The sequence below is a fragment of the Hordeum vulgare genome, chromosome 6H (genome assembly GCF_904849725.1).
Source record: "Hordeum vulgare subsp. vulgare chromosome 6H, MorexV3_pseudomolecules_assembly, whole genome shotgun sequence".
Classification (NCBI taxonomy): Eukaryota; Viridiplantae; Streptophyta; class Magnoliopsida; order Poales; family Poaceae; genus Hordeum; species Hordeum vulgare.
This window is the reverse complement of record NC_058523.1, coordinates 539,173,756-539,192,428: the sequence shown is the minus strand read 5'-3', so window position 1 is coordinate 539,192,428 and position 18,673 is coordinate 539,173,756.

Sequence of the window (18,673 nt, the reverse complement as noted above, 5' to 3'; positions counted from 1 at the left end):
AACCGGTAATTTATTTATATTACAGATTGCGTAACATAAATACATCTTAATGTTGCAAAATTAATAGATTTCAAGAAGGTGGCTTGAAATCATTAGTGTGAATCTCAAATTGCTAAGGATGACACCTTGAAGATAATCTCCAAAATGGAGTAGATCTCGTAGCAATATAAAGTATAATCTGATGAAATCAGTAGATATTCACTCCTAATGCCTTATGTCATGACTCAGTAAAATGTATGGGAGAGCACTTTGTAAAGCAATTATAATGTCAAAATGATAAAAAAATAGGCTTTAACAATAGTGGCGACAATCTACATTTAGTAGATCTAAACACTACCTTGTGATCCCAAAACATCAATTTGAAAAACAACACTTAGAATTTTGCATATCAAGGCTTGATTGTATCAAGCCAAAGGCTCAATTAAGATGAATTGATCTATTTGCAAGAAATTAAAAATCTCAATTGCAAATAAACATATTAATCTCGAAATGTAGCAAACACGGAGATACATACATTCCGGAATACCTCGTACTCAACGGAGAAAATGTACTGCACAGATACTGAATTTATCTTCGCGAGAGATTTAAAATCTCTATTGGAAATGGATGTAATTAATCATAACACGTGATAAACGTGGAAATATATTACATCAACTTAAGATCTGAAATACAACTCGGTACTCACTAAAAATATATTACTATTGTAATGAATACTAATGATGTTGCAAACTTGATGCTCAAGTGAAAAACTTGAATTGTATAGACCTCAAATTAAATGAGATGATCTTATATCAAGTTGCAAGATAATTCAGCGGGATGAATTAACATTTTGCAAGAGAAAATTAATCTCAATCTCAATGAAATTGTTTTGCGAGAAAAAAAATTCTCAATCGCAAATCAATATTGTTGTGCAAGAAAATTTAATCTCAATCGCAAAACAATGATGTTGTACTAACTGTTCGGTAACGTAGCATAAATTCAAAATTTTCCTACGCATATCCAGATCTTTCTATGGAGAGACCAGCAACGAGAGAGGGGTAAGAGCATCTTCATACCTTCGAAGATCGCTAAGCGGAAGCGTTGCTAGAACGCGGTTGATGGAGTCGTACTCACAGCGATTCCGATCTAGTGCCGAACTACGGCACCTCCGAACCATTCCGGAGCTCCTCGTGACGTCCGGGATCTCATCCGGGACTCCGAACAACTTTCGGTAATCTCGTATAACAATTCCCTATAACCCTAGCGTCATCGAACCTTAAGTGTGTAGACCCTACGGGTTCGGGAGACAGGCAGAAATGACCGAGACACCTCTCTGGCCAATAACCATCAGCGGGGTCTGGATACCCATGGTGGCTCCCACTTGCTCCATGATGATCTCATCGGATGAAACAAGATGTCAAGGATTCAATCAATCCCGTATACGATTCCCTTTGTTTGTCGGTATAGAACTTGCCCGAGATTCGATCATCGGTATACCTATACCTTGTTCAATCTCGTTACCGGTAAGTCTATTTACTCGTTCCGTAGCACGTCATCGTGTGACTAACTCCTTAGTCACATTGAGCTCATGATGATGTTCTACCGAGTGGGCCCAGAGATACCTCTCCGTCACACGGAGTGACAAATCCCGATCTCGATTCGTACCAACCCAACAGACACTTTCGGAGGTACCCGTAGTGCACCTTTGTAGCCACCCAGTTACGTTGTGACATTTGATACACCCAAAGCACTCCTACGGTATCCGGGAATTGCACAATCTCACGGTCGAAGGAAAAGATACTTGACATTAGAAAAGCTTTAGCATACGAACAATACGATCTAGTGCTATGCTTAGGATTGGGTCTTGTCCATCACATCATTCTCCCAATGATGTGATCCCATTATCAATGACATCTAATGCCCATGATCATGAAACCATGATCATCTGTTGACTAACGAGCTAGCCAACTAGAGGCTTGCTAGGGACACATTGTGATCTATTTATTCACACATGTATTACTGTTTCCTGTTAATACAATTATAGCATGAACAATAGACGATTATCATGATCAAGGAAATATGATAATAACCATGTTATTATTGCCTCTAGGGCATATTTCCAACACTAACAAGAAATGTTATATAGAGAATCTGTAGAAACTCATTCGTGATTATAAGAAACCACAAGGGTTGAAGTGAAGACAGCCGAAGAGATAAGGTTCTGTGACGCCCTCGATTTAATCGTACGCTAATCATACACGCAAATGCGTATGATCGAACCCAAGGACTCACGGGAAGATATCACAACACAACTCTAGACACAAATAAAATAACATCAGCTTCATATTACAAGCCAGGGGCCTCGAGGGCTAGAATACGAAAGCTCGATAAACACACGAGTCAGCGGAAGCAACAATATCTGAGTACAGACATAAAACATGGGGTGCCTTAGAGAAGGCTAGCACAAAAGATACAACGATCGAACGAGGCGAGGCCTCCTGCCTGGGAACCTCCTAACTACTCCTGATCATCAGCGGCCTCCACGTAGGCACCGTCGGGGTAGCAGTCGTCGGTGGCGAGGACCTCCATCTCCTGGGCTCCATCATCTGGTCGTAGCAAACGGATCGAGGGGACAAGAGGGGGAGCAAAGCAGCGGTGAGTACTCATCCAAAGTACTCGCAAGTCTTACATCAGAACTATTCTAATTATGCATCAGTATCAAGGAAGGGGGGTTATATGTGGACTCACTGCAGCAATGCGAGAATAGAGAGAGAAGGCCTAGTCCTATCGAAGACTAGCATCTTCAGGGTCTTGCAGCAATAGACGAGAGTAGAACAGGGGTAACACATTAATAGTCATATTGTTACAACAATAATAAAGTGAGGTCACGCCTAAATATCTTCCCTCGACTCCCTGCGAGGAAGCAATCCCGAGGCAAACTAATTCCAGTTAAGTAACAATTGTAGTTGTATAAGATTGGGGCACAACTCCAAGCCGTCCTGTAACCGTGGACACGGCTATCCGAATAGTTAATTTTCATCCCTGCAGGGGTGCACCACATGTCCCGTCACGCTCGATAACACTCTGGCCGGACATACTTTTCTGGGTCCTGCCCGGCCTCGGAATATCGACACGTCGCAGCCCCACCTAAGACTAATCAGAGAGGTCAGCCCGCCGGTCTAAATCCTAAGCGCAAAGGGTTCATGGGCCCAGTTCCCCTCCGCGCTCCTGCACGATGCGAGGGCGGCCGACGTTAGTCCTAGCATCCCTTAATCACAAGCGCAATGCATCTCGGGACCACTCGGGCGCGCGCCACTACGATTGCTGACATTTGAAAAGCTTCGGCTGATACCGCGACGCCGAGTACCCATAATTCTTCCCGCGTAGCTGGTTAGTGCAAAAAGGTCTCCGACCAACCCAGATCAAATACCCAAATCCATTAACATTTTAATTAGGCCATCAACACAGTCTCACGGGAATCCACCCGTCTTACAACTAATCACCAATGATCCCAGTAACATGGTCGAGTAACTGTGTGGTTGTAACATCGGGGGGGGGGGGGGGGGGAATCCGAGGTATCACCCTCATTGGATTCCGAACGATGTACCCGTCAAGGTGGGCTTAGAGGAATCACCCTCGGGGGTCCCACACTTGCGGGATTGCACGACAGGGGCGTCATCGGGAATGGTGAAAGAGGAATCACCCTCGATAACCACGACCGAGTAGCTATACTACAGAGATATCATCAGGAGTACTTAGTGAGGTGTCACCCTCGGTACCCGATAGTATCTCTGTAGCGTCGTTCAACGAAGGGGGTGTATGTGCTGTGTCGGGTCCGGCTCGTCGATCAGAGATCGAGATTTGAAAACAAGCGGGGCAACTGGACTACGGGGTCAGAGGGGATGACTGCTCCATCTATACTAGGCATTTTAAAGGTACAGGACTGAAAGTAGCAGTTCATAAAAAAAACAGGCTATGCATCAGATATAGGAGCTAACTACAACAGTAGCAAAATACTAATGCAAGCACTAGGAAGAAATACATAGGTGATATAGGAATGATCAAGGGGGGGGGTTTGCTTGCCTTGCTGCTCTGCGGCAAAGGACTGATCGGCAGGGTCGTAGATGTACCCGGCAGCAGCGTCAGTCTCAGGGTCTACCGGTAAGAAGAGGGGGAAGAAACAATAAATTATAGCAACGGTGCAACACAAAGCATGACATGGCAAGATGCAGGCTAGACATGAGCTAACGCAGCAACATCCATCATAGACAGGTCGGAAGAATATCTGACGATATTTTCCGGGTCTCGGGCTACTACCGGTTATACTGGAAATGATGGAAAAGTTCCATGTTTGCTATGCTAGGGACGCGTGACAAACGAACGGGCCGTGTATCCGGGTTCGTCTCGTTCTGCTGATCAACTTTCATGTTGAAAATATTTCTATCTGACTTACGGATTATTTAATATTAATTTTTAAAGTTTTATTCAATAATTAGGAATTAAAAACAGATTTGAATAATTTAATAAAAGGCTATTATGACATCAGCATGATGTCATGCTGACATCAACAGTTGACCGGTCAACTCACCAGCGGGTCCCGAACGTCATAGGCACAAGTTTTAATTAAGATTAATTATTAATTAATCAGATTAATTTAGTGGGGGACCCAAGTGACATACTCTAATTATTCTAATTAATTAATTTAACTAATATATCTATTTATTTATTTAATAAAAACATTATTTTTATTTTTATTTTAACTATCGCGTGGGGCCTCCCTGTCATAGACAGCGGGTGCGTTGGCCCCACCGGTAAGTGACCTTAGGCCAAAATACTCGATTTTATTACAGATACATAACCATGCAATTATCGTATTCCTCCAAATATCTATATACGCAAATACATACATCGCATCTCATACATACATACATACATACGCATCTAATACATCATTTATTTTATTTTCTTTTAACTCAACAACACTCCCATCTCTCTCTCTGTTAACAGATAGACACAGAACTCTCTGCTAACTCAACATAGGAGAACACCTTCTTCAAATCCTCCTACCGGTCACTACCGTCGACGGATCGGAGTCCCGTTTGCCGAAACAGAACCGGGACGGTGAGGGGAACGCGACGGTGGGAGGAGCCCGAGGAGGGGCTCACCAACGTTGATGAGACGGCCCGATGAAGCCGGATTTCTTGTCAGGTGGAGGTGACGGCGGTGATGGCGCGGTTCCGGTGGTGAAGGGGACGGTCGTTCCGGCGAGGAAGAGGTGTAGGGGAGGCCCGGTGGGGGAGGGGCTCGCCGGCGGGGTGAAGGGGCCGAGGGGGCCTGTCTCCCTGCCCGGTCCCTCCTCGACCGAGCGGGAGGAAGGGCCGACGCGACGGGGGGAAGGCCCCTGGCCTGGGTCGGTCGACCAGGGAGGAACCCGGGAGGGCCTCGGTCGCCGGAGGGTGCTGGAGGTCCGGCCGACGGGGGGTTCCTCGGTGGGGAGAGGGGGCTCGCCGGCCGGGGTGGGGGCGAGGTGGAGAGGAGAGCTCGGGGTGGGAGAGGGAGTTCGTGGGGGGGGGGGGTTCTGTCGTGGGGGAGAGGGGCTCGGGTGGCTGGATCGGGAGGAGGGAGAAGGCCGAGAGAGAGGGGGGCGTGGGGGTCTCTCGTGGGGAGGGGGTACGAGAGGTGGGGAGTCGGTGGGGGTGGGGCCCCCCACGAGGGGTGAGGCTGGCGGCGCTGCCAGGGGAGGGAGGGAACGAGGCAGGGGAGGGTTGCCTCGCCCTAGGGTTTGAGGGGGCGCGGGGTGGGCTGGCCAGTTGGGCCTCTTGGCCTAGCTCGGCGAGGGGTGGGGGTTTGTTTTGCTTTTCTCTTTTTTTTGTTTTTTTTGTTTTGTTTTGTTTTTTTTCTATTATTTCTTCTTTCTAATTTCTTTTTTTTTCTTTTTAATTTCTTTTCTTTCTTTTGTCATTATTATTTTTAATACATTCTTTCTTTAATAGTTAGTATGAATTTATAAATATAATTATCTTTTGTTTTCAATTTCCGAGTCCAGTTAGAAATTCAATGCGGGTCAACGACAGAAATTCTCGATGATGTGGCATCATTTGCGGGTGATCACTGTAGCTTAATTACAATATTTACTGTAGCAAAAGTCGAGGATGTCACAATTCTCCCCTACTAACAAGAATTCTTGTCCCGAGAATTAAGAGGTAGAGGGAAAGAGCCCGGGGTATTCATCACGAAGATGATCCTCGCGTTCCCAAGTGGCTTCATCTTCAGAATGATTTGACCACTGCACCTTGAGGAACTTGGTGACCTTGCGACGAGTCTTACGTTCAGCTTGGTCGAGAATGCGGACCGGATGCTCTTTATAAGAGAGGTCTTGTTGTAGCTCAAGCATATCGTGATCCACTGCTCGAATAGGGTCCTTGAAGCAGCGACGGAGCTGAGAAACATGGAAGACATCGTGGACCTGAGAAAGGTTCGCCGACAGTTCCAATTGATAAGCCACTCTTCCACGCCTTTCGAGAACAGTGAAAGGACCAATATAACGAGGAGCTAACTTGCCCTTGATTCCGAAACGGTGTGCACCTCTCATTGGTGTGACACGAAGATAAGCCTTTTCGCCAGGTTGATAGACCATATCTTGATGATGACGGTCATACTGACTCTTCTGATGAGACTGAGTAGCCTTCAGATTCTCATGAATAATGCGGACTTGATCTTCGGCATGTTGAATAATATCCGGACCGAAGAGTGATCGTTCCCCAGTTTCTGACCAATTCAGAGGAGTTCGACACCTTCGCCCATACAATACTTCGAAAGGGGCCATCTTCAGACTAGCTTGATAGCTATTGTTGTAAGAGAACTCGGCATACGGGAGAGATTCCTCCCATTTCTTACCGAAAGAAATGACACAAGCTCGAAGCATGTCCTCGAGAATTTGGTTGACTCGTTCAACTTGTCCCTAGGATTGAGGATGAAATGCAGTGCTGAAGGACAGATGAGTCCCCATAGGCTTCTGAAAACTTTCCCAGAATTTTGAAGTGAACAAGCTGCCACGGTCCGAACTGATTACCAACGGAATACCGTGAAGTGAAACAACTCTTGACATATAAAGATCTGCCAGCTGACTAGCATTAATCGTTTCCTTGACGGGCAGGAAATGTGCAACTTTGGACAGTCGATCAATGACGACAAGAATAGCATCATTACCTTTCTGAGATCTGGGAAAACCAGTGACGAAGTCCATTTCAACATGGTCCCATTTCCACTCGGGAATAGAGATAGGTTGCAGAGTTCCAGCAGGCTTTTGGTGTTCTGCTTTGATACGCCGGCATATATCACATTCTGCCACATAGCGTGCAATGTCTTGTTTCATATTGGGCCACCAGAATCTTTGCCGGATGTCTTGGTACATCTTGGTACTACCCGGGTGAATAGACAGTGGTGTGTCATGAGCTTCTTCCATCACCTTCCGAGTCATCCTGAGATTTTCCTTCTTATTTGGGACGAATAGGCAACCCTTGAAATACAAGGCGCCACCTTCATCAACAGTGAAAAAGGAGGGCTTACCCTTCGCAATATAGCTCTTAATCATGTCGACAGCATCGTCAAAGTCTTGCAGATTCTTTATGGAGCTCACAAGATCTGGTTCAACCACTAGGTTACTGAGGGAACCCTGATTAACAACACGAAGGTTCATCTTTTGACACTCTTCAGGAGGGGGAACAAGGTAACCCTAAGGAACAATGTGGAGGTTCAGCTTACGGAATTCCTCTTGCAGACGATCGTGAACCTGATGAACCTGGAGGTGGTTGCAGTATGACTTGCGACTTACGGCATCAGCCATTACGTTAGCCTTGCCAGGGGTATATGATATACTACAGTCAAAATCTGCTATACGCTCCATCCATCTTTGTTGACGCGGGTTCAGCTCCGGTTGAGTGAACAAGTACTTCAGACTTTGATGGTCGGTGTAGATTTCACAGCGATTACCGACAAGGTATTGTCGCCATTCCTTCAATGCATGAATGACTGCGGCAAGCTCGAGATCATGAACTGGATAGTTCTCTTCATGAGCACGCAGTTGACGTGAAGCATAAGCGATCACCTTGCGATCCTGCATTAGGACACAACCTATTCCTTGACGAGAAGCATCACAGTATATGACGAAATCCCTTTTCGTATCTGGAGGAGCAAGTACTGGAGCGGACGTTAGTTTGTCCTTGATCACCTGGAAACTTTCCTGACATTTATCAGTCCATTCATACTTAACACCTTTGTGAAGCAGGTTGGTTAAGGGCTTCGCAATCTTGGAGAAGTTCTCGACGAATCAACGACAATAGCTGGCGAGTCCGAGAAAACTTCTGACTTGCTTGACATTCTTCGGGGGAGTCCAGTCAAGAATAGCTTGAATTCGTTCGGGGTTGACCGCAATACCATCCTTGGAAATCACATGACCAAGGTAAGTCACTTCGTCTAGCCAGAACTCACATTTGGAGTACTTCGCATAGAGTTTATGCTCCCGGAGCTTATCCAGTACAAGAGGAAGATGTTCAGCATGCTCTTCTTTGTTCTTCGAAAACACCAGAATATCATCCAGATATACCACGACAAATTTGTCGAGGTAGTCCATGATTGTATAATTCATCAATCGAGAGAAGGTTGCCGGTGCATTGGTTAAGCCGAAGGACATGACGGTGTACTCGTAAGATCCATAACGAGTAACAAAGGCGGTCTTTGGAATATCCTCCTTGAGAACACGGATCTGGTGGTATCCCAATCTCAAGTCGAGCTTAGAGAAGACGGTGGAACCAGCAAGTTGATCATACAAATCATTTATCCGAGGGAGAGGATATTTGTTCTGAATAGTGGCCTGGTTGATAGGACGATGGTCTTGAACCAATCGATTTGTCCCATCCTTCTTCTTAACAAAGAGAGAAGGTGCTCCCCAAGCAGAGGAACTCGGACGGATGAAACCCAGACGGAGCGAGTTGTCAATTTCTTGCTTAAGTTCAAGGAGTTCATGTGGTGGCATTTTATAAGGACGCTTGGCAATAGGAGTGGTACCGGGTACCAAGTCAATGACAAACTCGACAGCTCGAGTAGGGGGAATCCCCGGAAGTTCTTCTGGAAAGACATCTTGGAATTCTCGGACCACTGGAATGTTTTCAATCCCTTCAAGAGGCGACGCATTTAATGCATTCAAAGCATACAGCTGTGCCTCAGCATTACGGACGAGATGAGCATGGTAGCTTATTAATTCATCTGAAGGGTGTAGGAGGTGGACGGTCTTGGTGGCACAAACGACCGATGCCGTATGAGCTTTCAACAAGTCCATCCCCAATATGAGATCAATGTTGGAAGAACTTAATAACATGGGAGAGACAAAGAATTCCAATCCTTCAATTTCAATGGGGACATTGGAGCAGACCATGGAGGGTCGGCATTGGCCCGAGGGGGTGTTTACCACTATTGGGACGTTCATCTCTTCGTACTTAATGCCATGCATGAATGCAAAACTTTCCGACATAAAGGAATGCGATGCTCCTGTATCAAACAATACAGAAGCAGGTACTGAGTTAACGAGAAGTGTACCCATCACGGTAGCAGGCTGGTCTTGAGCTTGACCCATATCAACGTTGTTGGCCTGACCACGAACATAAGCAGGCTTAGCGTTGAAGTTGCGGTTCTGGTTGTTGCCACTGCTAGTTGCGGGAAGTGTCAGCTGATTCGGATTCTGCCTGCAGTCTCTAGCACGATGACCTAGACGGCCACACTTGAAGCACAGCCCGTCCTCAGGACGGGAAGGAGGAACTCGAGGCGGTGGAGCTGGAAGCCTCGGCTGCCTAGGTGGCGGAGGAGGCAGGCAAGGTGCAGCATAGGACGGCCTCGGAGCAGGAGCAGGTGCATGGTACATGTTGTTGGGAATCCAGATCTTCCGCTTCTGTGCAGATGAGCCCGAAGATGAGCCCATGTCACGGTTGCGCTTGCTGCTATCTTTGTATTCCTGCAGACCAGTCTCAACCTGAATAGCCTTGTTCACGAGGGTGGCGAAATCAGCATAGTCGTGAACGAGGAGTGTCAGCTTGATATCAGGGTGGAGGCCTTCACGGAACTTCTCCTGCCTGCGTGCATCAGTCGCAATGTCTTCTTCAGCATAGCGTGATAATTCCAGAAATTCCCGCTGATAAGCATCCACAGTCTTGTTGCCCTGGACCAAGTTGCGGAACTCACGCTTCTTCCGGTCCATGATTCCCTGGGGAATGTATCGAGCACGGAAAGCAGCCTTGAACTCTGCGCAAGTGATGATAGTTCCATCGGGCTGAGAGCGCCTGTGGCTGTCCCACCATTGAGCAGCGGGACCCTTCAGAAAGTAGGCGGCAAAGTTGACATAGCTCGCCAGGGGCACATTGGCAGACTCCAGCTCATAAGAAATGTCACGGAGCCAGTCATCAGCATCAGGAGGCTGAGTTGAGCTGCGGTAGATCACAGGGTTGAGACGGCAGAAGTCTTGCAGTGTCACGCCTTGCGGTTGGTTCATGTTCGGCCTTTGGAACCGATCCATGAGCCCTTGCATAAACTGACGGTTCAGCTCAAACTGTTGGATCATCCCCGCCATATACTCAGGAGGCGGGGGTGGTGCATCATTGGCAGGGGCACGCGGGCGGCCAGCTGGTCTAACCATCCTGTTAAATATTTAGCAGGGGTAGTTTAGCTTAAAGTAATTGCAAAGGCATCGCACGCATTCATGAAGTAATTAAGCATAATGAAAGGGAAATGCCATAGATACTCCATAGTAGTTGAGTTCGACATACAGACCCATACATAAGTTTGATTACAGACTAACGATTACAAATTCGAAATTTGGCGATAGCCCGGACGCATTAGACGATACCCTGGACTCACTAGGCGGCGCGCAGGCACGCGGTGGAAGAGTACCACAACGAGATGTAACGATAAGGCTACATCAACGTCGGAGAGGACGATCGAATCCTGGTAGCTGGCGGTGATAGAAGGTAGGGACAGGACCCTGTGTCCCGTTGTGACTCTGGTGAGGGTACCGCATCCAGTCGAGCAGCTGAGGTCCAAGTGCAGGGGTCCTACCCCCAACATCAGTCCACTCGAGAGCTGATGGTAGCTCGGTCCTGCTCGGCTCGCGGATGCGCATAGGGGGAACCCTCGGGCAGTGTGATGGTTGCAGCTCTGTCAACGCGTCGTAAAGACGAGCGCGCGTAGCATACAGCTCCACAGTCAGAGCTCGGAAAGCACGATCCATTGCCTCAGTGTACTGCACCAGAACCCGCGCATCGTAGCGACGCGACACGTAGGGGGCGCAGACAACAACGTAGGAACGGTCGCAGCACTCCCGAACGTCAGAAGCGTAGGCAGTGAGATCAGACCCAGTCTCATCCCCAGCAGGAGCATGAGGGATGTATCTGAAAGGGCTCTCCTCCAGGTGAGGGTACGCTCCACGGAGACGGGTGATGGCGATGTAGGCCGCATCATGGACGGCCATCTCGACCGACACTCCAATACCACAGAAGACGTGGCACTCGAGGGTCTTGCCGCCCCTCTGGTCGAAGATGCGAACCTCAGCCTGGTACTGGTACTGGTTGTACTCGCGGAAATCCTCGAACACAGTGTACTCGGGGTACCAGCCTGGTCAGGAGATCGACCAAAATGGCCGGGAACCCAGTCGTCTCAGTGGCCTGTGTCAGGCGCACGTGCTGTCTTGCGGGACGCATCTGAAAATAAGATTGACGGATGTCAAACGACAGTGTGTGTAATATATATTCAGGAGAAAGAGTAGATAGTCCAGCGCTCCGGATCGATGTGATTCGAGAACCTAATGTTAGAGTTAGTAAAATCTTTGACCCGAAAGAGAAGAGAAAGTAGAGCCCAGAGTATAGGAAAGGAGTAAAAGATACTAATACCACCCAATTGAGATGTGGGCCCGTAAGCCAAAACATCAGTGTTAGTAAAGTTTTTCAAACACTAGACTCAACTTCGGCCAAGGAGTTGGAAAGGGGGCTACCTACAGGCAGTTGGCTCTGATACCAACTTGTGACGCCCTCGATTTAATCGTACGCTAATCATACACGCAAATGCGTACGATCAAACCCAAGGACTCACGGGAGGATATCACAACACAACTCTAGACACAAATAAAATAACATCAGCTTCATATTACAAGCCAGGGGCCTCGAGGGCTAGAATACGAAAGCTCGATAAACACACGAGTCAGCGGAAGCAACAATATCTGAGTACAGACATAAAACATGGGGTGCCTTAGAGAAGGCTAGCACAAAAGATACAACGATCGAACGAGGCGAGGCCTCCTCCCTGGGAACCTCCTAACTACTCCTGATCATCAGCGGCCTCCACGTAGTAGTAGGCACCGTCGGGGTAGCAGTCGTCGGTGGCGGGGACCTCCATCTCCTGGGCTCCATCATCTAGTCACAGCAAACGGATCGAGGGGACAAGAAGGGGAGCAAAGCAGCGGTGAGTACACATCCAAAGTACTCGCAAGTCTTACATCAGAACTATTCTAATTATGCATCAGTATCAAAGAAGGGGGGTTATATGTGGACTCACTGCAGCAATGCGAGAATAGAGAGAGAAGGCTTAGTCCTATCGAAGACTAGCATCTTCAGGGTCTTGCAGCAATAGACGGGAGTAGAACAGGGGTAACACATTAATAGTCATATTGTTACAACAATAATAAAGTGAGGTCACGCCTAAAGATCCTCCCTCGACTCCCTGCGAGGAAGCACTCCCGAGGCAAACTAATTCCAGTTAAGTAACAATTGTAGTTGTATAAGATCGAGGCACAACTCCAAGTCGTCTTGTAACCGTGGACATGGCTATCTGAATAGTTAATTTTCATCCCTGCAGGGGTGCACCACATGTCCCGTCACGCTCGATAACACTCTGGCCGGACATACTTTTCTGGGTCCTGCCCGGCCTCGGAATATTGACACGTCGCAGCCCCACCTAAGACTAATCAGAGAGGTCAGCCCGCCGGTCTAAATCCTAAGCGCAAAGGGTTCATGGGCCCAGTTCCCCTCCGCGCTCCTGCACGATGCGAGGGCGGCCGACGTTAGTCCTAGCATCCCTTAATCACAAGCGCAATGCATCTCGGGACCACTCGGGCGCGCGCCACTACGATTGCTGACATTTGAAAAGCTTCGGCTGATACCGCGACGCCGAGTACCCATAATTCTTCCCGCGTAGCTGGTTAGTGCAAAAAGGTCTCCGACCAACCCAGATCAAATACCCAAATCCATTAACATTTTAATTAGGCCATCAACACAGTCTCACGGGAATCCACCCGTCTTACAACTAATCACCAATGATCTCAGTAACATGGTCGAGTAACTGTGTGGTTGTAACATCGACGGGGGGGGGAATCCGAGGTATCACCCTCATTGGATTCCGAACGATGTACCCGTCAAGGTGGGCTTAGAGGAATCACCCTCGGGGGTCCCACACTTGCGGGGTTGCACGACAGGGGCGTCATCGGGAATGGTGAAAGAGGAATCACCCTCGATAACCACGACCGACTAGCTATACTACAGAGATATCATCAGGAGTACTTAGTGAGGTGTCACCCTCGGTACCCGATAGTATCTCTGTAGCGTCGTTCAACGAAGGGGGGTGTATGTGCTGTGTCGGGTCCGGCTCGTCGATCAGAGATCGAGATTTGAAAACAAGCGGGGCAATTGGACTACGGGGTCAGAGGGGATGACTACTCCACCTATACTAGGCATTTTAAAGGTACAGGACTGAAAGTAGCAGTTCATAAAAAAAACCCGAACGTCATAGGCACAAGTTTTAATTAAGATTAATTATTAATTAATCAGATTAATTTAGTGGGGGACCCAAGTGACATACTCTAATTATTCTAATTAATTAATTTAACTAATATATCTATTTATTTATTTAATAAAAACATTATTTTTATTTTTATTTTAACTATCGCGTGGGGCCTCCCTCTCATAGACCTTAGGCCAAAATACTCGATTTTATTACAGATACATAACCATGCAATTCTCGTATTCCTCCAAATATCTATATACGCAAATACATACATCGCATCTCATACATACATACATACATACGCATCTAATACATCATTTATTTTATTTTCTTTTAACTCAACAACACTCCCATCTCTCTCTCTGTTAACAGAGAGACACAGAACTCTCTGCTAACTCAACATAGGAGAACACCTTCTTCAAATCCTCCTACCGGTCACTACCGTCGACGGATCGGAGTCCCGTTTGCCGAAACGGAACCGGGACGGTGAGGGGAACGCGACGGTGGGAGGAGCCCGAGGAGGGGCTCACCAACGTTGATGAGACGGCCCGATGAAGCCGGATTTCTCGTGAGGTGGAGGTGACGGCGGTGATGGCGCGGTTCCGGTGGTGAAGGGGACGGTCGTTCCGGCGAGGAAGAGGTGTAGGGGAGGCCCGGTGGGGGAGGGGCTCGCCGGCGGGGTGAAGGGGCCGAGGGGGCCTGTCTCCCTGCCCGGTCCCTCCTGGACCGAGCGGGAGGAAGGGCCGGCGCGACGGGGGGAAGGCCCCTGGCCTGGGTCGGTCGACCAGGGAGGAACCCGGGAGGGCCTCGGTCGCCGGAGGGTGCTGGAGGTCCGGCCGACGGGGGGTTCCTCGGTGGGGAGAGGGGGCTCGCCGGCCGGGGTGGGGGCGAGGTGGAGAGGAGAGCTTAGGGTGGGAGAGGGAGTTCGTGGGCGGCGGGGGGGGGGTTCTGTCGTGGGGGAGAGGGGCTCGGGTGGCTGGATCGGGAGGAGGGAGAAGGCCGAGAGAGAGGGGGGCGTGGGGGTCTCTCGTGGGGAGAGGGTACGAGAGGTGGGGAGTCGGTGGGGGTGGCCCCCCCCCCCCCCCACGAGGGGTGAGGCTGGCGGCGTTGCCAGGGGAGGGAGGGAACGAGGCAGGGGAGGGTTGCCTCGCCCTAGGGTTTGAGGGGGGCGCGGGGTGGGCTGGCCAGTTGGGCCTCTTGGCCCAGCTCGGCCAGGGGTGGGGGTTTGTTTTGCTTTTCTCTTTTTTTTGTTTTTTTTTGTTTTTTTCTATTATTTCTTTTTTCTAATTTCTTTTTTTTCTTTTTAATTTCTTTTCTTTCTTTTGTCATTATTATTTTTAATACTTTCTTTCTTTAATAGTTAGTATGAATTTATAAATATAATTATCTTTTGTTTTCAATTTCTGAGTCCAGTTAGAAATTCAATGCGGGTCAACGACGGAAATTCTCAATGATGTGGCATCATTTGCGGGTGATCATTGTAGCTTAATTACAATATTTACTGTAGGAGGGGGCATGGTCGCGGGCACTATCGTGACATGCGGGCCTTGCTGTCATGCGCGCTCACTTCACGACGCATCGGCCGTTGGCCGAGGGCCCTGCCACGCCTTAGTTCCGATGGGACCGCTTCCTCAAATGTCTTTCCGGACGTTTCCGGGACGCCATGGGCTGGGCACGACAATCGTATGTAGCGCGGAGCAAGGCTTCGTTACGTTAGGTTGCCGCCCCGATCGAGTAAGGCAAGTCTGCAGTGCTCACTTCAAGGAATCAGTGCATTAGTTAATGGAACGGATATACAAACCGACTTATGGTCGATGCATGTTGATCAATTCTCATGCCAGCGCCTGTTTGGACGACGTGGTCACTGCATTCAACGCTGATGATGGTCGGGGACAGTTTTCGTGTTCTTGCCGGTAGGAAGGCCGAGGCGTCCACCACTCGAGGGAGCGTCGCAGCCGTGGCCTTCTTGTCCAGCGAGCCATCGATGACGTTGTCTATTCGTGGCCTTTTCGCTCTCGCTTAGGGACTAACATGGCTGATAAAGGAAAAGTAGGGAGGCAATGAAATGAATCAACTCTTTCTCTTTCATTAGATGATGTGATATATATACACATGAAAGCACACCATGAAGAGGTGTCTCTTCTTTTTTAAGGGTCAAAGCAAAATGTTTTATTACATGATGGCGGGACCTGTTCTAGGCGATTTGCCTAACTTGGATGAAGAGGTGTCTCTTCATGAAAGGGTGAAAGTTACAAGGGTAGATTTATCCCATAATTAACACATGTTAATCTATCCCTATTAATAAAGCACATAGTGCTTCTGTTGTCCGTTGTGAAAATTTTGCGAAGAAAACCCTATGGTCTTGGGTATTCAACCCGCACTCCAGAAGTCCCCCGCTGCTCCTCGAGCCTGGCTGCGCTGCCTTCTCGTCAACGACATCTTCTCCCGCGCGCCCCCGACCGCCGCCTCCTCCGCTTCCGCGCCGGCCTCCCCTTCTCCAGGGTCGTCGGCGTCCTCACCTCCAACGGCGCCACCGACGAGATCCTCGTCAACGACATCTTCTCCGACGCGCCCCCGACCGTCGCCTCCTCCGCTTCCGCGCCCGCCTCCCCTTCTCCAGGGTCGTCGGCGTCCTCACCTCCAACGGCGCCACCGAAGAGATCCTCGTCAACGACATCTTCTCCGGCGCGCCCCCGACCGCCTCCTCCTCCGCTTCCGCGCCCGCCTCCCCTTCTCCAGGGTCGTCGGCGTCCTCACCTCCGACGGCGCCCCGCGTCACCGCCGTCGATGGCGCCACCGGCGAGATCCTCGTCAACGACATCTTCTCCGGCGCGTAGGCCCACCTCCCCAAGCCCCCGCTGTGCCCGCCTCCCCTTCTCCAGAGTTGTCGGCGTCCTCACCTCCGACGGCGCCCGCGCCGCCGCCGTCGACGGCCCCACCGGCCCGCATCCCCAAGCCCCCGCTGGCCTACAACCTCCTCATCCTCAGCGGCGGCTACGTCTTCGCCCCGGCCACGGACCGCACGGAGACCCAGTACTGCAGCCTCTGGTACGCCCACTCGTTCATAGGATCTGGCCGGCCGCAATACTCCCATCGCCCCCAACGCACCGCGCCCGCCGCCTGATAGAAAACAGAAGTGGTGATCTCCGGTGGCCGGCATCCAGATGCCCGGCGACCGCGAGGCTGGCTGGCTGTAACGACCAAGATGCGGTCCTTTCCGATCACACAAAGGCTCCTATGGTCGTAAGGCTCTGATTACCAACTTGTAACGACCAAGATGCGGTCCTTTCCGATTTGGGGGTCGAGGCCCCCGAATAGGAAAGAAGCGCATCTAAGTGTTTTGCAAGCAAGTAAACATAGCACATAATAATAAATATAGTAGACAATCTGGGATTCAACTGTCTTCTTATTAAAGATACAGAGTACAACGCAGATACAAACAAGGTAGTTCCCGTATGGACTACAAAACAAGGGAAATGCTATGCTACCCGCTGCAGGCCCACGATCACGACCACGGCTCAGTCCTCTGGATAGTTCACGTAAAGGCGATCTGTCTCCTCGTCGTACTGCCACGCCAGCTGGGTGTCGTCGGGATCGTCTGACTCTGGGGTACCTGTACCTGCTGGAAGTTTCGGAGGAATCCGTGAGTCACGGGGACTCAGCAATCTAAGACCTTGGTGCCAGACCTAGTCATGTTAATGGGTAAGGAAGGGATGAAGTGTTTCCGGCTGCTGCATCCTATGATTGAATAAGTGGCTAGCTTACGCAAAGGGAAAAGTGACAGTGGTATAAGCTAACGATCGAGAACACTTGATCAGAAAGTGATCCTGAACACCTACCTACGTCATTCATAACCCCTCCGTGTTCCCGATCGAAGAGAGATCTCCGAAGGGACAGTCACGGTTACGCACTCAGTTGGCATGTTTATTAGTTTATGTTCAAGTTCTCTAATACCGGATGTTAACAAAATATTCCAAGTTGCCACATAACCGCGGGCACGGCTTTCCGAAAGATTAAACCCTGCAGGGGTGCTCCAACTAGTCCATCACAAACGAACACAGGCCGCAAAGGCATCCTCTATCACGACTCTCGTGATCTCGTCGGATTCCTTAGAGGAAAACCTCATCTCTGGGGAAAACCAAAGCTTCACCGGAATTCCTATACGCAAGATATACCGCTAAGGTAAGACAAGGCTAGCAGGACCTCCCGACGTGTCGACGACCCTGATAAGAGCCGCGTATCTCAGTCTCAGGACACGCCGGATGAGCACAGCGTACGGTGGCCTGATAGACATCTCCCGAGTTGCCCCAGGTTGGCCCCGCACACGACTCAAGTTTGGGCCAACGCTCATGAGGAGCACTGGCCCGGGGTGTTGATTAGATTCCTCGGGGTAGCTATTCCCTATGCAGTTTATTGTTAAGTGATTAGCAGATTAATACCAAAGTTGGGTCCTGCCGGACAAGCCTTAACGCTACGCGATTTATCAAGGGGGTCCCCATAACAACCCCGAACGTGTTAGGAGCGATCATTATGGAATCAAACACCGGTAACCGGTAACTAAGGCGGCAATAACGGAACAAGACACCCGGCAAAAGGCTAGGCCTCCCGTCATTTACCAAGTATATAGGTACATTAATTTAATAACAGAAATTAAGATAATGATATCAAGCTCATGACAACTCATGAATTATAACACCTGCAACTAACAATGCTAACGTTAGTAGCTGAGCAAGCCTACCTAGCCATGCAAATTTGCTAGGAAAGGGTAAGGTGTTTAGGCTCATGGCATATGAAGAGGCAATATATTTTCAGTGGTAGGCAGCGAGCAATATGACGTGGAATCGAAACTAACATAACAAGTCTAGATATGGGATCA